The sequence below is a fragment of the Arachis ipaensis genome, chromosome B3, assembly GCF_059453495.1.
Source record: "Arachis ipaensis isolate K30076 ecotype BB chromosome B3, ASM5945349v1, whole genome shotgun sequence".
NCBI lineage: Eukaryota > Viridiplantae > Streptophyta > Magnoliopsida > Fabales > Fabaceae > Arachis > Arachis ipaensis.
Genome location: NC_142438.1, coordinates 86,170,221 through 86,192,505, shown reverse-complemented (window position 1 = coordinate 86,192,505; position 22,285 = coordinate 86,170,221). Strand labels below are relative to the sequence as shown.

Sequence of the window (22,285 nt, the reverse complement as noted above, 5' to 3'; positions counted from 1 at the left end):
AAGAAAAAGTCCCTAAAAGAAGGACAAATTGTTGAGATGACAATGGAATGTAGTGCTATTCTCCAAAGAGGGTTGCCAGAGAAGAAAGATGATCCTGGGAGTTTTTATATACCATGCACCATAGGAAACATAACAATTGAGAAGTCATTCTGTGACCTTGGTGCAAGCATAAACTTGATGCCTTTGTCTCTAATGAGAAAACTCCAAATTTGTGAGCTAAAACTACACAAATACTTCTTCAAATGGCTGATAAATCCATTCAGCAAGCACTTGGAGTTGTAGAGAATGTACTGGTAAAAGTGGGAAAATTCCTTCTCCCAGCTGATTTTGTCATCCTGGATATAGAGGAGGACCCTAATACTCCCATCATTCTGGGGAGGCCTTTCCTGGCTACGGGTAGAGCATTGATAGATGTTGAAAAAGGGGAATTGTTGCTAAAAGTACATGATGAGCACCTAGCATTTCATGTCTTCAAGACTTTACATGAGCCCACTCAAGAAGAAGAATGCAAGAAGGATAAGGCCATATATCATAGCTCAAAGAAGACAATTAAGAAGTCAACTCCAAGGTTTCTAAACTCATGATTGAAAGAAGTAGAGATGGTGCAACAGAACGAAGAAATCAAGGAGGAACTTGATCCAAAACCCCTAGATGAGAACCTCGACGCTCCAGATAAAGAACCACCAAGGCATGAATTATCTTCTGAGAAAGAAAAGAAGAAGAGGCCAAAAGAGTGGAGAAACAAGAAAATCCCGACTGAAGGCTTCTCACCAGGGGATAAAGTGATGTTAAACACCCAACCAATGAAGGTGTCTCCACAATTATCCGAGTATTACACTGTGAACCGGATCCTTTCACTTGAACACTTAGAGATCATCAAAGAGGAGACCGAAAGGAAGTTCACAGTAAGAGGAGAAAAGCTAAGGCACTATGATTTTCAGCCTCCATGATCAAAGAACAAGATGTCAAGCTAGTGACATTAAAAGAGCGCTTGTTGGGAGGCAACCCAACCAGAGGTAGTTTTCTTTTCCAACTATTTCAATAAATAGGTTGAGTAGTCTTATCTGTATTGCAAAGAGCTAAGTTTGGTGTTGCACACCAAAACAATTTAAGGGAGAATGAAGGATGCTAAGTTTGGTGTTCTACCAAAAATCTCATTTAAAAACACATTTTCACCTTCTGCATAAAGGGTTGCTAGCTCCAAGCAATCAGAGAAACTACTTAACCAGTGTCTGTTTTCTAGTTTTTAGTTTTATTGCCTTCAGCAAAGACAAAAGGTTCACACATGGTTGACTGGTTGTATAAGGAACATTGGCAAGGAACTAAGTTTGGTGTTCACACACCAAAAATAAGTTCAAAAGCCTACAAGTAAATTTTGCATACTAACCAATTGCCTAAGGGCTTGAGAAATAAGCAACTTTTAAGGATTATGCAGGAAAACATTCAATTTGTGAAAGGGTTCTGCATCATTGTCCAAAAGAAGTACAACAAAGAGAAATAATGATGACAGAAGGAAAAGCTGAGAGACATTCCCAACAGGTTGTATTGACACTTAATCCTTGTTGCTTTGAAGTATTTTAATTTGGAGATTCCTATATGTCTTTCTGAAGTGTTCAATTAGGTGCAAGTAGAGATGTTTACTAAAAATGCTAGCCTGCATTATGCTTGTCATAACTCATTTGCTTAAATTCTGTTTTGTCTCCCTTCTGCATAAATAAAAGAAAAATGTTTGATTTAGAAAAGTGATTGTCCAATGTTGTAGAAATTAGAATGAAATTCAGTGGTGGTACTTGTTTGATTTAATGATTAGCTCAAATAACAAAAGCTGCATAATAACATGTTCCTTGAAGTGTGAATTAGTTTGCTGCTATAAAGTCTGTTATTAATGAATATCCTTTGAGAATGAAGCCAAATAAGAAAGAAAAAGAAAAAGAAAAGCCAAGAATGGGCAAGGAAATAAATGATAAGGCTGGACACCAATAGCTTGGACCCTAGGACATATGCCTATGGTGTTTTTGTACTATGATATGCTTGGACAAGTAGGTTCTGAGGAGTATTTTAAAACTTGGCCACTTGGATCAACTGATCTGGGATTGCCAACCAAAAGTCCACTATCAAGAGCAACCTAGCTACAAAGCATTTAGTAATCCAAAGAGATGCTGGGCATCAATGATCCTAGGAAAAAATTGTGAGCCATGTGTCTATGGTGAAGAAATGTTGAGCAAAATTTAGCCAAAAGGCTGCTGCAACATTTGCCACCAAGCCTTCATTAAAGAATAAGCTTTCTAAGCAAAGGAAAGAAAGAAAAAGCTAAGAAGGATCAATCAAAAGCAAGGCATTATAGCAGCAACTCTAGTGAACCTTTGAGGAAACATTTCTTATCTGTCAGCAAGTAATAAGTGAGCTACCTTTGTCTGCATAAAACCCCATGAACCAAGTTTAATTATCGGCTAAATAAGGACATGCATACTTCTCTGTTTCATTTCATTTTCTCTTATGTTTAGTGCTTGCTTGGGGACAAGCAAGATTTAAGTTTGGTGTTGTGATGACAAGTCATCTTATGCTAACTTTTCAAGCATTTTTCACTTGTTTCATTAGGTCTTATGCACTTTCTTACATTATAAGTAAGTAATTTAGAGTGGATTTGCATGGTTTTGTTGAATCAATCAACCATCCCTTATTTGACACTAAATCATGAGGTTTAAGCTAGAATTAGTTGGTTTTTGAATGATTTATAAATCTTGTGAATTTGGTGATACTTTGACTGGTTGTTTGATTACGTGTAGGTGAAGAAAAGAAAGAAACAAGGAAAGCGTGCCCATAAAGCGTGGCTTAAGGAAACAAAAGCGTAGCATCAACCAAGGAAAGGCCATGGCGCTCAAAAAGTGAGCGTAGCGCTCAAAAAGTGAGTGCTAAAGAAAGGGGAGCATGACCAAGGAGGCAAGGGGCATAGCGCTGCGTTGAAAACGTTAACTGAGCGCCCAAAGAAGCAAGCAAAATGAGGAGCGCTCTGTTAACTCATTTACCTTTATCGTGCCTCAACCAAAAGAAAATTGGGGCGCAATACCAAGGAGTAAAGCAACTAAGGTTCGAACCTTGCACCTAGGGAGTGATAAACCCCAATTTCATGGCTTATATTGTGTAGATATCGGGGGTTTTTGTCAATATTTCTCACACTTATTCACAAGAAATGTATGGTTTTGTGTTCTCTTCCTAATATTGCTCCAGGATAAAAAACATGCTTATTTTGCCTTAGAATTGCTATATTTTGATCCTCTTTTATTGTCATTCGATGCCGTGATGTATTTGTTGAGTGATTTCAGGATTTATAGGACAAGAATGGCCTAGAAGAGAGAAAGAAAGCATGCGCAAAAAGGAAGGAACATGAAGAATTGGATTTCGGGAACTTCAGCATTGGCGCGCACTTCGCGTGCACGCGCACTTCGTGCGCACGCATAGATGTATATAGATGGAAGCGGCGCGCAAGGATGGACGCATCCACGCGGATCAGAGAATTTCCATCTACGCGCACGCGCACATGGCGCGCATGCGTGGATCACAAAAGCAATCGGCGCGTGGTGCACGAAATTGTGATCATCAATGGCGCCAACAACTTGGTACGCACAATTGTAATTTTAACTCTTTATCACAACTCCGCACAACTAACCAGCAAGTGCACTGGGTCGTCCAAGTAATAAACCTTACGCGAGTAAGGGTCGATCCCACGGAGATTGTCGGCTTGAAGCAAGCTATGGTCATCTTGTAAATCTCAGTCAGGCGGATTCAAATGGTTATGGAGGATTGATAATTAAAAGATGAATAACACATAAAATAAAGATAGAGATACATATGTAATTCATTGGTGAGAATTTCAGATAAGCGTATGAAGATGCTTTGTTCCTCCTGAACCTCTGCTTTCCCATTGCCTTCTTCCAATCATTCATACTCCCTTCTATGGCAAGCTTTATGTTGGGCATCAATCACAACTTTTGCTGTGGCTAGGAAGGGTCTACCAAGGATGATGGATTCATTTATACACTTTCCAATCTCTAGGATTATAAAATCAGCAGGGATGTAGTGGTCTTCAACCTTTACCAAGACATCCTCTACAAGTCCATAAGCCTGTTTCTTTGAATTGTCTGCCTTCTCCAATGAGATTCTTGCAGCTTGTACCTCAATGATCCCTAGCTTCTCCATTACAGAGAGAGGCATGAGGTTTATGCTTGACCCTAGGTCACACAGAGCCTTCTCAAAGGTCATGGTGCCTATGGTACAAGGTATTGAGAACTTTCCAGGATCTTGTCTCTTCAGAGGTAATTTCTGCCTAGTCAAGTCATCCAGTTCTTTAGTGAGCAATGGAGGTTTATTCTCCCAAGTCTCATTACCAAATAACTTGGAGTTTAGCTTCATGATTGCTCCAAGGTACTTAGCAACTTGCTCTTCAGTAACATCTTCATCCTCTTCAGAGGAAGAATACTCATCAGAGCTCATGAATGGCATAAGTAAATTCAATGGAATCTTTATGGTCTCAGTGTGAGCCTCAGATTCCCATGGTTCCTCATGAGGGAACTCCTTGGAGGCCAGTGGATGTCCAGTGAGGTCTTCCTCAGTGGAGATCACTGCCTCTTCCTCCTCTCCAAGTTTGGCCGTGTGGGTCATGTTGATGGCCTTGCCCTCTCCTTTTGGATTCTCTTTTGTATTGCATGGAAGAGTACTAGGAGGGAGTTTAGTAACTTTCTTACTCACTCAGCTGACCTACTTGTGCCTCCAAATTTCTGATGGAGGACCTTGTTTCAGTCATGAAACTTTGAGTGATTTTAATTAGATCAGAGACTACAGTTGCTAAGTCAGAGTGGCTCTGCTTAGAATTTTCTGTCTGTTGCTAAGAAAATGATGGAAAAGGCCTGCTATTGCTAAACCTATTTCTTCCACCATTATTGTTATTGAAGCCTTGTTGAGGCCTCTGTTAGTCCTTCCATGAGAGATTTGGAGGATTTCTCCATGAAGGATTGTAAGTGTTTCCATAGGAATCTCCCATGTAATTCACCTCTTCCATTGCTGGGTTCTCAGGATCATAAGCTTCTTCTTCAAATGAAGCTTCTTTGGTATTGCCTGTTGCTGCTTGCATTCCAAACAGACTCTAAGAAATCATATTGACTTGTTGAGTCAATATTTTATTCTGAGCCAGTATGGCATTCAGAGTATCAATCTCAAGAACTCTTTTATTTCTTCTGATTTGTCCCATTATTCACAGGATTCCTTTCAGAGGTGTACATGAATTGGTTATTTGCAACCATTTCAATGAGTTCCTGAGTTTCTGTAGGCGTCTTCTTCAGATGAAGAGATCCTCCAGCAGAGCTGTCCAATGACATTTTGGACAGTTCAGACAGACCATCATAGAAGATACCTATGATGCTCCATTCTGAAAGCATGTCAGAAGGACACATTCTGATCAATTGCTTGTATCTTTCCCATACTTCATAGAAGGATTCACCTTCCTTCTGTCTGAAGGTTTGGACTTCCACTCTAAGCTTGCTCAATTTTTGAGGTGGAAAGAACTTTGCCAAGAAGGCATTAACTAGCTTTTCCCAAGAGTTCAGGCTTTCTTTAGGTTGTGAATCCAACCATGTTCTACCTCTGTCTCTTACAGCAAAGGGAAAAAGCATAAGCTTGTAGACCTCGGGATCAACCCCATTAGTCTTGACAGTGTCACAGATTTGCAAGAATTCAGCTAAGAACTGATGAGGATCTTCCAATGGAAGTCCATGAAACTTGCAATTCTGTTGCATTAGAGAAACTAATTGAGGCTTAAGCTCAAAATTTTTTGCTCCAATGGCAGGGATAGAGATGCTTCTCCCATAGAAGTCAGGAGTAGGTGCAGTAAAGTCACCAAGCACCTTCCTTGCATTGTTGGTGTTTTTGGCTGCCATGGCTTCTTCTTGTTTGAAAAGCTCTGTTAGGTCCTCTATAGAGAGTTGTACTTTAGCTTCTCTCAGCTTTCTCTTCAAGGCCCTTTCGGGTTCAGGATCAGCCTCAACTAGAATGTCTTTGTCCTTACTCCTGCTCATATGGAAGAGAGAAGAAGAAAGTATGGAATCCTCTATGTCACAGTATAGAGATTCCTTGAGGTGTCAGAGGAAAAGAAAAATAGAAGGAGGAGGTAGAAAGAGAAGAATTCGAACTTATCAAGAGGGATAGAGTTCGAATTGTTGAAAGTGGAGGAGTGTTAGTCCTTAAATAGAAGGATGTGAGAAGAGGGGAAGAATTTTTCGAAATTAAAGTAAAAGATTTTGAAATAATTAAAAGAAATTTAGAAAATTTGGTAAAGGTTTTTCGAAAATTAAGATTGGGAAAGAAATTAAGTGATTTTTGAAAAAGATTTTGAAATTAGAAATCAAAAAGATATGATTGAAACTTAATTTTGAAAAAGATGTGATTGAAAAGATATGATTGAGAAGATATGATTGAAAATCAAATTAAAAAGAGAAAGTTTTAAAATTAAAGTTGATTACTTGACTAACAAGAAATTAGAAGATATGGTTCTAGAATTAAAACTTTTGATCCTTTCTTAATAGGCAAGTAACAACTAGAAAATTTTGAATTAAATTATTAATTGTAGCAAGGATTTTCGAAAATAGTAATAAATAAAAAAAATTGAAAAGAAATTAATTTTGAAAAGATATGATTGAAAATATATGATTTGAAAAAGATTTGATTTTGAAAAATTATGAAGATTTGAAAAAAATTTGAATTAAAAACAAAATCTTCCCTCTAGTGTCCTCCTGGCATTAAACGCCCAGAATGGTATCCATTCTGGCGTTTAACGCCCAGCCAGGTACCCTGGCTGGCGTTTAAACGCCAGTTTTCCTTCTTCACTGGGCGTTTTGAACGCCCATCTTTTTCTGTTTAATTCCTCTACTGAATGTTCTGAATCTTCAATTCTCTGTATTATTGACTTGAAAAGACACAATTTTGAAAATATTTTTGAATTTTTAATGATGAGAAACAATAAAAAATGCAACTAAGATCAAATAAACAATGCATGCAAGATACCAAACTTAGAAATTTGTATACTAAGGACTATAACAATTTGAAAATGCATGTAAGAAACAACAAAACACACAAAATAAGAGAATTTAAAGATCAGAGCTAGGAAATCATCAAGAACAACTTGAAGATCAATGAAGAACATAATGCATATATTCAAAAAATGCATGAAGAATAAAGACATGCAATTGACACCAAACTTAAAAATTGATATTAGACTCAAACAAGAAACATAAAATATTTTTTATTTTTATGGTTTTATAAATTTTTTGTGATTTTTCGAAAATTGAGTGGAAAAGAAAATAAAGAGATTCAAAACTTTTAATAAGAATTTCAGGAATCATGTAATGTTAGTCTAAAGCTTCAATCTAAAAAGATTAGACATGGCTAGCCAAGCTTCAACAGGACATTACATTCAGTAGCTAAATTGATGAGAATCAATCAGCTTTTGTGATGATAAGAACATCACCTTGGAACTTTAGAATTCATTAAAAATTCTGAAAAATAAAAAGAAAAGTACCTAATCTAAGCAACAAGATGAACCGTCAGTTGTCCAAACTCGAACAATCCCCAGCAACGGCACAAAAAACTTGGTGCACGAAATTGTGATCATCAATGGCGCCAACAACTTGGTACGCACAATTGTAATCTCAACTCTTTATCACAACTCCGCACAACTAACCAGCAAGTGCATTGGGTCGTCCAAGTAATAAACCTTACGCGAGTAAGGGTCGATCCCACAGAGATTGTCGGCTTGAAGCAAGCTATGGTGATCTTGTAAATCTCAGTCAGGCGGATTCAAATGGTTATGGAGGATTGATAATTAAAAGATGAATAATACATAAAATAAAGATAGAGATACTAATGTAATTCATTGGTGAGAATTTCAGATAAGCGTATGAAGATGCTTTGTTCCTCTTGAACCTCTGCTTTCCCATTGCCTTCTTCCAATCATTCATACTCCCTTCCATGGCAAGCTTTATGTTGGGCATCATCATTGTCAATGGCTACTTCCCGTCCTCTCAGTGAAAATGTTCTACGCACGCTGTCACCGCACGGCTAATCATCTGTCGGTTCTCGATCATGTTGGAATAGGATCCATTGATCCTTTTGCGTCTGTCACACGCCTAACAATCGCGAGTTTGAAGCTTGTCACAGTCATCCCTTCCCAGATCCTACTCAGAATACCACAGACAAGGTTTAGACGTTCTGGATCTCAGGAATGGCCGCCAATAATTCTAGCCTATACCACGAAGGTTCTAATCTTAGATTAGAAACCCAAGAGATACACATTCAAGCTTGTTTGCATGTAGAATGGAAGTGGTTGTCAGGCACGCGTTCATAGGTGAGAATGGTGATGAGTGTCACTGGTGCACGAAATCGTGATTGTTCATTCCTTGGTAACGGCGCTAAAAACTTAATACGCACGTTCATAATTTTAGTTCTTTTCACAATTTCGATACAACTAACCAGAAAGTGCACTGGATCGTCCAAGTAATAAACCTTATGTGAGTAAGGGTTGATCCCACGGAGATTGTCGGCTTGAAGTAAGCTATGGTCACCTTGTAAATCTCAGTCAGGCGGATTCAAAAGGTTATAGAGTTTTAATAATGAAAAGATAAATAAAACATAAACTAGGATAGAGATACTTATGTAATTCATTGGTGAGAATATCAGATAAGCATATAGAAATGCTTCCGTTCCTCTGAACCTCTGCTTTCCTACTGTCTTCATCCAATCATTCCTACTCCCTTCCATGGTAAGCTTTATGTAGGGCATCACTGTTGTCAATGGCTACATCCCATCCTCTCTGTGAAAATGGTCCAATGCGCTGTCACTGCATGGCTAATCATCTGTCGGTTCTCGATCATACTGGAATAGGATTTACTATCCTTTTGCGTCTATCACTACGCCCAGTAGTCGCGAGTTTGAAGCTCGTCATAGCCATCCCTTCCCAGATCCTACTCGGAATACCAAATACAAGGTTTAGACTTTCCGGATCTCAGGAATGGCCATCCATGGGTTCTAACTTATACCACGAAGATTCTAATATCTTGGACTCAGTCCTCTGTATTAGATATCTAAGAGATACTCATTCTAGCTTGTTTGCATGTAGAACGGAAGTGTTTGTCAGGCACGCGTTCATAGGTGAGAATGATGATGAGCGTCACATAATCATCACATTCATCATGTTCTTGGGTGCGAATGGATATCTTAGAATAGGAATAAGCTTGAATTGAATAGAAAAACAGTAGTACTTTGCATTAATTCATGAGGAACAGCAGCGCTCCACACCTTAATCTATGGTGTGTAGAAACTCTACCGTTGAAAGTACATAAGTGATAAGGTCCAGGCATGGCTGATTGGCCAGCCCCCTAAACATGATCCAAGGATCAAAAGACAATCCAAAGATGTAAATACAATAGTAAAAAGTCCTATTTATACTAAACTAGTTACTAGGGTTTACAAAATGAGTAATTGATGCAGAAATCCACTTCTGGGGCCCACTTGGTGTGTGCTTGGGCTGAGCATTGAGCTTTACACGTGTAGAGGCTTCTCTTGGAGTTGAACGCCAGTTGGTAACCTGTTTCTGGCGTTTAACTCCACTTTGCAACCTGTTTCTGGCGTTTAACTCCAGAATGCAGCATGGAACTGGCGTTGAATGCCAGTTTGCGTCATCTAAACTTGGGCAAAGTATGGTCTATTATATATTACTGGAAAGCCCTGGATGTCTACTTTCTAACACAATTGAGAGCGCGCCATTTGGAGTTATGTAGCTCCAGAAAATCCACTTTGAGTGCAGGGAGGTCAGAATCCAACAGCATCTGCAGTCCTTCTTCAACCTCTGAATCTGATTTTTGCTCAAGTCCCTCAATTTCAACCAGAAAAAACTTGAAATCACAGAAAAATACACAAACTCATAGTAAAGTCCAGAAATGTGAATTTTATTTAAAAACTAATAAAAATATACTAAAAACTAACTAAATTATACTAAAAACTATGTAAAAACAATGCCAAAAAGCGTATAAATTATCCATGCTCTGTTCTGGCGTTTAACACGAGGTAGATGCTAGTTTCTGGCATTAAACACCAGCATGGTGCCTGTTTCTGTTATTAAACGCCAGACAGATGCTTGTTTCTGGCGTTTAAACACCAGACTGCTCTCCTCCAGGGTGTGCTATTTTTTTCTGCTATTTTTCATTTTGTTTTTGATTTTTCAGTAGTTTTTGTGACTCCACATGATCATCAACCTAATAAAACATGAAATAACAATAGAAAATAAATAAACATAATTAGATAACATTGGGTTTCCTCCCAATAAGCACTTCTTTAATGTCAATAGCTTGACAGTGAGCTCTCATGGAGCCTCACAGATGTTCAGAGCATTATTGGAACCTCCCAACACCAAACTTAGAGTTTGAATGTGGGGGTTCAACACCAAACTTAGAGTTTGGTTGTGGCCTCCCAACACCAAACTTAGAGTTTGACTTTGGGGACTTTGGTTGACTCTGCAGTGAGAGAAGCTTTTCATGCTTCCTCTCCATGGTTACAGAAGGAGATCCTTGAGTTTTAAATACAAGGTTGTCCTCATTCAGTTGAAGGATCAATTCTCTTCTGTCCACATCAATCACAGCTCTTGCTGTGGCTAGGAAGGGTCTTCCAAGGATGATGGATTCATCCTCATCCTTCCCAGTGTCTAGGATTATGAAATCAGCAGGGATGTAAAGGCCTTTAACCTTTACTAGCACGTCCTCTACTTGTCCATAAGCCTGTTTTCTTGAGTTGTCTGCCATCTCTAATGAGATTCTGGCAGCTTGCACCTCAAAGATTCCCAGTTTCTCCATTACAGAGAGTGGCATGAGGTTTATCCCTGACCCAAGGTCACATAGAGCCTTTTCAAAGGTCATGGTGCCTATGGTACAAGGTATTAAGAACTTTCCAGGATCCTGTTTCTTCTGAGGCAATGTCAGTTGATCCAGATCACTCAGTTCATTGATGAGCAAGGGAGGTTCATCTTCCCAAGTCTCATTACCAAATAATTTGGCATTCAGCTTCATAATTACACCAAGGTACTTGGCAACTTGCTCTTCAGTGACATCTTCATTCTCTTCAGAAGAAGAATACTCATTAGAGCTCATGAATGGCATAAGAAGGTTCAATGGAATCTCTATGGTCTCTAGATGAGCCTCAGATTCCTTTGGTTCCTCAGAGGGAAACTCCTTGTTGATCACTAGATGTCCCAGGAGGTCTTCCTCACTGGGATTCACGTCCTCTCCCTCCCTTGTAGGTTCGGCCATGATATTTAAATCAATGACCTTGCACTCTCTTTTGGATTCTCTTCTGTATTGCTTGGGAGAGTACTAGGAGGAGTTTCAGTGACTCTTTTACTCAGCTGGCCCACTTGTGTCTCCAAATTTCTAATAGAGGACCTTGTTTCATTCATGAAACTTAAAGTGACCTTAGATAGATCAGAGACTATATTTGCTAAGCTAGATGGATTCTGCTCAGAATTCTCTGTCTGTTGCTGAGTGGATGATGGAAAAGGCTTGCTATTGCTAAACCTGTTTCTTCCACCATTATTAAAGCCTTGTTGAGGCTTTTGTTGATCCTTCCATGAGAAATTTGGATGATTCCTCCATGAAGGATTATAGGTGTTTCCATAGGGTTCACCCATGTAATTCACCTCTGCTATTGCAGGGTTCTCAGGATCATAAGCTTCTTCTTCAGAAGATGCCTCTTTAGTACTATTAGATGATTCCTTCAATTCATTCAGACTCTGAGAGATCATATTGACTTGCTGAGTTAATATTTTATTTTGAGCCAATATGGCATTCAGAGTATCAATTTCAAGAACTCCCTTCCTCATAGGCGTCCTATTATTCACAAGATTCCTATCAGAAGTGTACATGAACTGGTTATTTGCAACCATGTCAATGAGTTCTTGAGCTTCTGTAGGCGTTTTCTTTAGGTGAATGGATCCACCTGCAGAATGGTCCAGTGACATCTTTGATAGCTCAGACAGACCATCATAGAATATATCTAGGATGGTCCATTCTGAAAGCATGTCAGAAGGACACTTTTTGGTCAGTTCCTTGTATCTCTCCCAAGCTTCATAGAGGGATTCACCTTCCTTTTGTCTGAAGGTTTGAACATCCACTCTAAGCTTGCTAAGCTTTTGAGGAGGAAAGAACTTGGCTAAGAAAGCCGTGACCGGCTTATCCTAAGAGTTCAGGCTATCTTTAGGTTGAGAGTCCAACCATACTCTAGCTCTGTCTCTTACATCAAACGGGAAAAGCATAAGCCTGTAGACCTCGGTATCAACCCCATTGGTTTTAACAGTATCACAGATCTACAAGAATTCAGTTAAGAACTGAAAAGGATCTTCTGATGGAAGTCCATGAAACTTGCAGTTCTGTTGCATCAGAGAAACTAATTGAGGTTTAAGCTCAAAGTTATTTGCTCCAATGGCAGGAATTGAGATGCTTCTTCCATGTAAATTGAAATTTGGTTCAGTAAAGTCACCAAGCATCTTCCTTGCATTGTTATTATTTTCGGCCATGTCTCCTTCTTTTTCGAAAATTTTTGTCAGATTTTCTCCAGAGAGTTGTGCTTTAGCTTCCCTTAGCTTCCTCTTCAGAGTTCTTTCAGGTTCAGGATCAGCCTCAACAAGAATGTTCTTATCCTTGTTCCTACTCATATGAAAAAGAAGAAAACAGAAAAGAAAATATGGACTCCTCTATGTCACAGTATAGAGATTCCTTATGCAAGTATAAGAAGAGAAGAATGTAAGAAGGAGAAGAGGTAAAATTCGAACACGGAGAGGAAGATGGGGTTCGAATTTTAGGTGGAAGAGAAGTGTTAGTAGATGAATAAATAAATAGAAGGAGATGAGAGAGAGGGAATTTCGAAAATTAATTAAATTAAAAAATAAAATTTAAAGTTAAATTTCAAAAATTAAAATTGAAATCGAATTAAATTAAAAATTAAAACAATTAGTTAAAAAAAAGGGAATTTTGAAAAAGAGGGAAGGAATTTTCGAAAATTAGAGAGAGAGAATTAGTTAGGTAGTTTTGAAAAAGATAAGAATCAATCAAAAAGTTAAGTGGTTAATTGAAAAAGATTTGAAAATCAAATTTGAAAAGATAAGAAGTTAGAAAAGATTTTGAAATTGATTTTGAAAAAGATGTGATTGAAATTTATTTTGAAAAAGATTTGAAAAAGAAATTTAAAAATATTTGATTTTGAAAATTAAAGTTGATTACTTGACTAACAAGAAACTAAAAGATATGATTTTAAAATTTAAAGATTGAACCTTTCTTAATAGGCAAGTAACAACTTAATATTTTTGAATCAATCATATTAATTGTTAGTATTAAATTCGAAAATATGAAATAGAAATAAGAAAAAGATTTTTGAAAATCAATTTGAAATTTTCAAAAATTATGAAAGAGAAATGAAAAAGATTTGATTTTTTTGAAAAAGATTTGAAAAAGATAGAGTTTTTAAAATGAAAATTTGATTTGACTCATAAGAAACAACAAATTTTGAAAATTTTTTGAAAAAGTCAACCCAAATTTTCGAAATTTTATGATAGAATAAGGGAAAGATATTTTTTTGATTTTTTTGAATTTTTAATGATGAAAGAGAAAAACATCAAAAAGACTCAATGCATGAAAATTTTGGATCAAAACATGTGATGCATGCAAGAACACTATGAATGTCAAGATGAACACCAAGAACACTTTGAATGTCAAGATGAATACCAAGAACTTATTTTTGAAAAATTTTCAAGAAAAGAAAACATGCAAGACAACAAACTTAAAAATTTTTTATTCTTTAGACATTAATGTTTCAAGAATGCATATGAAAAATAAGAAAAGACACAAAACAAGAAAATATGAAGATAAAAAAAGAAGACTGGCCAAGAACAACTTGAAGATCATGAAGAATACCACAGACAAGGTTTAGACGTTCTGGATCTCAGGAATGGCCGCCAATAATTCTAGCCTATACCACGAAGGTTCTAATCTTAGATTAGAAACCCAAGAGATACACATTCAAGCTTGTTTGCATGTAGAATGGAAGTGGTTGTCAGGCACGCGTTCATAGGTGAGAATGGTGATGAGTGTCACTGGTGCACGAAATCGTGATTGTTCATTCCTTGGTAACGGCGCTAAAAACTTAATACGCACGTTCATAATTTTAGTTCTTTTCACAATTTCGATACAACTAACCAGAAAGTGCACTGGGTCGTCCAAGTAATAAACCTTACGTGAGTGAGGGTTGATCCCACGGAGATTGTCGGCTTGAAGTAAGCTATGGTCACCTTGTAAATCTCAGTCAGACGGATTCAAAAGGTTATAGAGTTTTAATAATTAAAAGATAAATAAAACATAAACTAGGATGGAGATACTTATGTAATTCATTGGTGAGAATTTCAGATACGCATACAGAGATGCTTCCGTTCCTCTGAACCTCTGCTTTCCTGCTGTCTTCATCCAATCATTCCTACTCCCTTCCATAGCAAGCTTTATGTAGGGCATCACCGTTGTCAATGGCTACATCCCATCCTCTCTGTGAAAATGGTCCAATGCGCTGTCACTGCATGGCTAATTATCTGTCGGTTCTCGATCATACTGGAATAGGATTTACCATCCTTTTGCGTCTGTCACTACGCCCAGCAGTCGCGAGTTTGAAGCTCGTCACAGCCATCCCTTCCCAGATCCTACTTGGAATACCACAAACAAGGTTTAGACTTTCCGGATCTCAGGAATGGCCATCCATGGGTTCTAACTTATACCACGAAGATTCTAATATCTCGGACTCGGTCCTCTGTATTAGATATCTAAGAGATACTCATTCTAGCTTGTTTGCATGTAGAACGGAAGTGTTTGTCAGGCACGCGTTCATAGGTGAGAATGATGATGAGCATCACATAATCATAACATTCATCATGTTCTTGGGTACAAATAGATATCTTAGAATAGGAATAAGCTTGAATTGAATAGAAAAACAGTAGTACTTTGCATTAACTCATGAGGAACAGCAGAGCTCCACACCTTTATCTATGGTGTGTAGAAACTCTACCGTTGAAAGTACATAAGTGATAAGGTCCAGGCATGGCCGAATGGCCAGCCCCCTAAACATGATCCAAGGATCAAAAGACAATCCAAAGATGTAAATATAATAGTAAAAAGTCCTATTTATACTAAACTAGTTACTAGGGTTTACAAAATGAGTAATTGATGCAGAAATCCACTTCTGGGACCCACTTGGTGTGTGCTTGGACTGAGCATTGAGCTTTACACGTGTAGAGGCTTCTCTTGGAGTTAAACACCAGTTGGTAACCTGTTTCTGGCGTTTAACTCTACTTTGCAACCTGTTTCTGGCGTTTAACTCCAGAATGCAGCATGAAACTGGCGTTGAACGCCAATTTGCATCGTCTAAACTTGGGCAAAGTATGGACTATTATATATTTTTGGAAAGCCCTGGATTTCTACTTTTCAACGCAATTAAGAGCGCGCCATTTGGAGTTCTGTAGCTCCAGAAAATCCACTTTGAGTGCAGGGAGGTCATTATCCAACAGCATCTGCAGTCCTTCTTCAACCTCTGAATCTGATTTTTGCTCAAGTCCCTCAATTTTAGCCAGAAAATACCTAAAATCACAAAAAAACACACAAACTCATAGTAAAGTCCAGAAATGTGAATTTTATTTAAAAACTAATAAAAATATACTAAAAACTAACTAAATTATACTAAAAACTATGTAAAAACAATGCCAAAAAGCGTATAAATTATCGGCTCATCAGTCACATAATAATCACATTCATCATGTTCTTGAGTGTGAATGAATATCTTGGAGAAGAAATAGACTTGACTTGAATAGAAAAACAATAGTACTTTGCATTAATTCATGAGGAACAGCAGAGCTCCACACCTTAATCTATGGTGTGTAGAAACTCCACCGTTGAAAATACAAAAGTGATAATGGTGGTCATTGGCTTCGGCCCCAGAGAGGGAACCCGAAGAACCAAGATCAAAAAGTATATCCAAGATGAAAATACAATAGCAAAAGGTCCTATTTATAGAGAACTAGTAGCCTAGGGTTTACAGAAATAAGTAATTAATGTAGAAATCTTCTTCTGGGCCCACTTGGTGTGTGCTTGGGCTGAGCATTGAAGATTTCATATGTAGAGACTTTTCTTGGAGTTAAACGCCAGCTTTTGTGCCAATTTGGGTGTTTAACTCCAGCTTTTGTGCCAGTTCTAGCGTTTTGACGTCAGAATTCTTAAGCTGACTTGGAACGCCGGTTTGGGCCATCAAATCTTAGGCAAAGTATGGACTATTATATATTGCTGGAAAGCCCAGGATGTCTACTTTCCAACTCAATTGATAGCGCGCCAATTGGGCTTCTGTAGCTCCAGAAAATCTACTTCGAGTGCAGGGAGGTCAGAATCCAACAGCATCTGCAGTCCTTTTTCAGCCTCTGAATAAGATTTTTGCTCAGGTCCCTCAATTTCAGCCAGTAAATACCTGAAATAACAGAAAAACACACAAACTCATAGTAAAGTCCAGAAATGTAATTTTTAAGTAAAAACTAATAAAAACATAATAAAAACTAACTAAAACATACTAAAAACATACTAAAAACAATGCCAAAAAGTGTATAAATTATCCGCTCATCAGCGCGCACGCACGCATGGCGCGTACGCGCGGGAAGCTGCACGTGACCTCATTAAAGGAAATCGTGCCAGGAAATTTCTGAGGCTCATCAGCCCAAATTCAAGCTGTTTTTGCATGGAAAAGTCCCAAGGATGATAGGGGAAAAGGGGGGGGGGGAGGGGATCAATCATTTGACACTTAGACACAATTTTAGTTAGTTTTTGGGTTCTTTGTTCTTCTAGAGAGAGAAACCTTTGTTCCTCTCTAGATCTAGCTTTAATTTGATCTTCCCTTGTTGAATTCTGAATTGGATCTTGTTAATTACTAGTTTTACTTGTTTAATTTGAATTCTCTAGTATAATTTTGCTTAGATCTTGTGTTAGTTTTATGTTTCCTTGTTGATTGTCATTTTATACCCATTCCATGAATCTTGTAGATTTTGATTTGTTATTGTTGCATTGATAATTTCCATGATTAATTATGTTGTTTGAGTGATTGTATGTTGGTAATTGTTAGTGGGTACTTGTTAAATCCAATTTAATTGCAATTTAATTAGATCTTTTATTAATGCTTACCATGTGTTTGATGAAATGTTTCCTTTGATTATGGAGTAGTCCTTTTTTACTCTTGGCCTAGGCTAAGGGAGTTGGGTAAACTTGAGTCATTGGGTCTAATGAATTTGATGATTTGGGAACCCTTAGTCGTCAATTTGATAGCCATTAACACTAGCCTACTACCAAGTTAATTGGTAGTGAGGTTGGACCTTATGGGTTAATGTTGACCAAACCATTTAACATACTTCAAGTATAGAAGTAAACTTAATGAGTTCGGTTCCTCCCAATTGTCAAGATATGGTTATTAGACAAGGATGGTGACCTCAATTCCCATGCCTAGCCAATAGTTACTTTTATCATTCATATTTGAAAACCCAAAAATCTTGATTGTTTTGTCTTAGTTATAGTTACTTGTTTAGTTAGAATAGAATTACATTGAATGTTATTTGATGACTTTGGAATTAATCACATTTTGTTCTAATTGTTTGCATTAGTTTCTTGCATTCCAAGATTACTTGCTTGTTAATATTCCTAGTTTAATTTCTTGCTCATGACTTGTAACCCCGGATTTCTAACCAATGTTGAAGCACATGTTTGCCCATTCTTTGTGAGACGACCCGAGGTTTGAATACTTCGGTTACTTTTATTGGGGTTGAACTTGTGACAACCAAATTCCTTCTAAATTTGATACTCGAGGATTGATGTTGGGAAGAGCTATACTTGCAACGGGATTTTATTGATAAATTCTATACCAACATAGTCTCTTGAGACGCATCAAATTTTTGGCGCCGTTGCCGGGGAATGGTTGCAACATGTGCCTTGATATTGGTTATGTGAATATGTGAATATTGTAGATAGTTTACTTTCTTTTAGTACTTAGCTATAGTTTAGATTTCTTTTATATGTGTGCTATGACTCCCAAGTTTGATGACTCGGTCTCAACCAAATTCTAGCTTAGCCGAGTTTGATCCTGAGATTAAAAGAACCTTGTTACACACTCGGCAAGGTAGACGGTGGTTGGATTATACAGCTAGTACTTTGGCCTCTCTTGAGGAACATACCGAATCACTAGGCGGCACCGAGAGTGACTTGGAGTCCGCTACTTCCTATTCTTCTGTTGGCACTACTAATACATCTTTGCATCCTACAGGTGAGCCATACATGGCGGAGCTACAACGGATTACTTTGCATGAGCAAGGAGCTCCGGATATCATACTCCAACCTTTTCAAGCAAGGTATCCTAACCTTGATCCAAACTTTGAGTTGAAGAGTAGCTTGATAAATTTACTTCCTAAGTATCTGATGCCAGGGCATTTTGGCCAGTTTCACTGACCTTTTCTTTACTGTTTTTAGGTTAGTTTCATGCATTTCTTTAGGAAATAAGCTAGTTTTGGGTAAATATTCACTTATGCCTTGACTCAAGAATACATTGTGCATTTTACATGATTTCATGAGTATTTTGCATAAGTTTAGTGACAAATATTATGTTGCATTACTCATGACTTGGACTAGAGCTTTGATGCACTTTGTTGCTTGATTTCAGGACCAAAAAGGAGCAAGAAAAGGGGAGGTAACTTGCAAAGATTAATGAGAAAAGTGATTGCCAATAACACTCTCAAAAAGCCATCAATGCCCACGTTAGAGAGTCATGTTAACCAAGTTAACGTGAACTCTAACGTGGAGAAAAGAAGTTGAGCCAACGTTAGTGACACTCAACATTGTCACTAACGTTGGCACTTACTCATAAGTGGCCACGTTAGAAGCCACGTTAACCTAGTTAACGTGGCCTCTAACGTTAAGGGGGAGGGAGAGAAGCCAACGTTAGTGACACTCAACATTGTCACTAACGTTGGCCTATGGTGCTAAGTACCACGTTAACTCCCACGTTAACTTGGTTAATGTGGGAACTAACGTAGAGAATGAAGAGTTGTCGACAACGTTAGTGACACTCAACATTGTCACTAACGTTGAAGCAACCACACAACCCCCAAGAGTCACGTTAACTTCCACGTTAACTTGGTTAACGTGGAAGCTAACGATAAGCAATGAAGGATGAGCCAACGTTAGTGACACTTAACATTGTCACTAACGTTGGGATGGCTAAAAGATGGCCACGTTAGAAGCCACGTTAACCTAGTTAACGTGGACTCTAACGTGAGACCTAGGGGCACATTGGAACGTTAGTGACAATGTTGAATGTCACTAACGTTCTCGAAGGATGGCAAAGGCCACGTTAGAAGCCATGTTAACCTAGTTAACGTGAGCTTTAACGTGAAGCAAGAAGGGGCACACTAGAACGTTAGTGACAATGTTGAGTGTCACTAACGTTCTCGAAGGTTTACAAGGCAACGTTAAAAGCCACGTTAACCTAGTTAACGTGGGTTTTAACGTGAGGCAAAGGGGTGCATTGGAACGTTAGTGACAATGTTAAGTGTCACTAACGTTCCCGAACTTGGACTTTCACTAAATGATTAACACTCCTTATGCCCTGAGCTTAAGTCTCTGCCCACTTCGCACTTTCTCTCTGCAAGTAAAGCCAAGCCCAATTAAAGAAAGGAACTGCTTCAAACTCAAGATCCAAAGGCCAAAGACTTGAAGAGTGAACTAGAAGCTGAGAAGAGTAGTATATATAGGAGTAGCTTTGAATTGTAAAATAGTTTCTGGAGGCTGAAGAACCACTCTCTGTATTTACTTTCTTTGCAATTTCTAGTTTTATGATGTATTCTCCATCTTTGTTTTCATTTTCAAGAGCTATGAACAACTAAACCCCTTTCATTGGGTTAGGGAGCTCTGTTGTAATTTGATGGATCAATACTAATTTTCATTGTTCTTCTTCTATTTTTCCTCTTGATTTTACTTGAAAGCTTTCAATCTTCATCCAATTGAGTAGTTATCTTGGAAGAGAAGCTATTCAAACTTGGATCTCTTTTGAACCTTGGAAGAGGAATGAAGGGATCAAGCTAGAAATGCTTTCTCATGCTGGACCAAATTGGGTTTGGATGGGTATGTGACTGTAACCCTCTCAATACTTGGTTTGGGAAATGCATGTGGTATAATCAGTGACCATACTTCATCTCTTCTCATGAGCAATTGACCAAGGAATTGGCTATTGATCAAGATTTGAGAGATTGAATTGCAAGAAATTGTAATTCAATCACTTAAGATTGCCAAGGAGATCAATGAGTGCATTGATTGAGGAAGAGCTGAGAATGAACTTGATCCGGAGAATTGCAACATCTCCTAAGCCCAATGAACTCCCCATCTCTAATCTCACCCATTCTCTTTAATTTCTGCGATTTACTTTTATGAGCAAATCCCCTATTCCCATTTACAATTCTGCAATTTATTTTCAGTCATTTACTTCCAGTCCTTTAATTCTAGCATTTACTTTTCTGTTATTTACATTCCCGCCATTTTATTTTCTGCAACTCTCAACCCAAATTCTGGATTCGCTCAACTAGAACATTCTTCTAATTAAAGTTGCTTGATCAATCAATCCCTGTGGGATTCGACCTCACTCTATTGTGAGTTTTTACTTGACGACAACTTCGATACACTTGCCGAAGGGAGATTTGTCGAGAGACAAGTTTTCCGGGCATCAAGTTTATGGCGCCGTTGCCGGGGATTGATTGTGCATCAACAATGATTAGATTGGAAGATCACTAGATTGAGCATTTTATTTTGTGTATTTCATTTTCTATTTGATTGATTTACTTTCTATTTTAGTTAAACTTCTTCCTTTCTCCATCTACTCTTTTGTTTTTCTTTGTTATTTTCAATTCTGTTTGCTAACCCACTAACTGTTTGATATATTGCATCACCCACAACTAACATCAATTCTGACATAAATACTGTCTGCACCTATCTTCTCTGCTTGTACTTGTTGGTTGTATGACAGGGAGAAGAAGCGGGGCTTCAACTTCCTTTGATTTTGAACCAGAGAGAACCTTCCTTAGACTAAGAAGGGAGGCAAGAGGAAAACGAGTAGTTGGTGCTGAAGAAGAGGAGGAACAGTTTGAGGAATACTTTGAACCAAACATAGAAGAAAATATGGAAAATCATCATGAAGAAGAGATTCACAACCATGGCAGAGGAGGTGGAGCAAATCATGCTGGGGAGGATAGGAGAGTTTTGGGCTCTTACATTAATCCAAACCCAGGCAATTGTGGAAGTAGCATCCAAAAGCCAACAATCCATGCCAACAATTTTGAACTTAAACCACAGCTCATCATCGTTGTTCAGAATAACTGTTCGTTTGGAGGAGGTGTTCAAGAAGATCCCAACCAACATTTGACCACCTTCCTGAGAATATGTGACACAGTGAAATCTAATGGTGTTCATCCTGACGCCTATAGATTGCTCTTATTTCCCTTCTCACTCAGAGACAAGGCAGCCAAGTGGCTGGAATCCTTCCCAAGGGAGAGCTTGACAACTTAGGAGGATGTGTTGAACAAATTCTTAGCAAGATTCTACCCTCCTCAACGAATCAATAGGCTGAGAGCTGAGGTTCAAACCTTCAGGCAACAGGATGGTGAGACTCTGTATGAAGCATGGGAGAGGTTCAAAGACTTAACAAGGAGGTGTCCACCTGACATGTTCAACGAATGGGTCTAGCTGCACATTTTCTATGAAGGGCTCTCTTATGAGTCAAAGAAGGAAGTAGACCATTCATCTGGAGGGTCCTTGAACAAGAAGAAGACCATTGAGGATGCCATAGATGTTATTGAAACAGTAGCAAAAAATGACTACTTCTATGCTTCCGAAAGAGGGAACACAAGAGGAGTGATGGAGCTAAACAATGTGGATGCTCTGTTGGCTCAAAACAAGCTCATTACCCAGCAGCTGGCTGACCTCACCAAGAAGATGGAGATGAACCAAGTAGCAGCAATTTCCACTTCATCAACAGCACAAGAAGGAGTAAACCAAGAAGCAGAAGGGAGTCAGGAGCAAGCTAACTACATTGGGAATTCACCAAGGAAAAACTATGATCCATACTCCAAGACTTACAACCCTGGATGGAG

The 22,285-nt window shown here is 38.3% G+C and overlaps 3 non-coding genes across 3 annotated transcripts; 2 read left to right on the top strand and 1 right to left on the bottom strand.

The window, feature by feature from the left end:
• The first annotated feature begins 5,426 nt into the window (after positions 1 to 5,426).
• Positions 5,427 to 5,534, top strand: LOC148571444 (small nucleolar RNA R71). The gene has a single exon (XR_015908010.1). It is a non-coding gene; the product is annotated as a small nucleolar RNA R71 (small nucleolar RNA).
• Positions 5,535 to 12,106: 6,572 nt separating this feature from the next.
• Positions 12,107 to 12,214, top strand: LOC148571443 (small nucleolar RNA R71). Its single transcript, XR_015880353.1, has one exon. It is a non-coding gene; the product is annotated as a small nucleolar RNA R71 (small nucleolar RNA).
• Positions 12,215 to 21,755: 9,541 nt separating this feature from the next.
• LOC148571442 (small nucleolar RNA R71) lies at positions 21,756 to 21,859 on the bottom strand. The gene has a single exon (XR_015880315.1). It is a non-coding gene; the product is annotated as a small nucleolar RNA R71 (small nucleolar RNA).
• Positions 21,860 to 22,285: the final 426 nt, after the last annotated feature.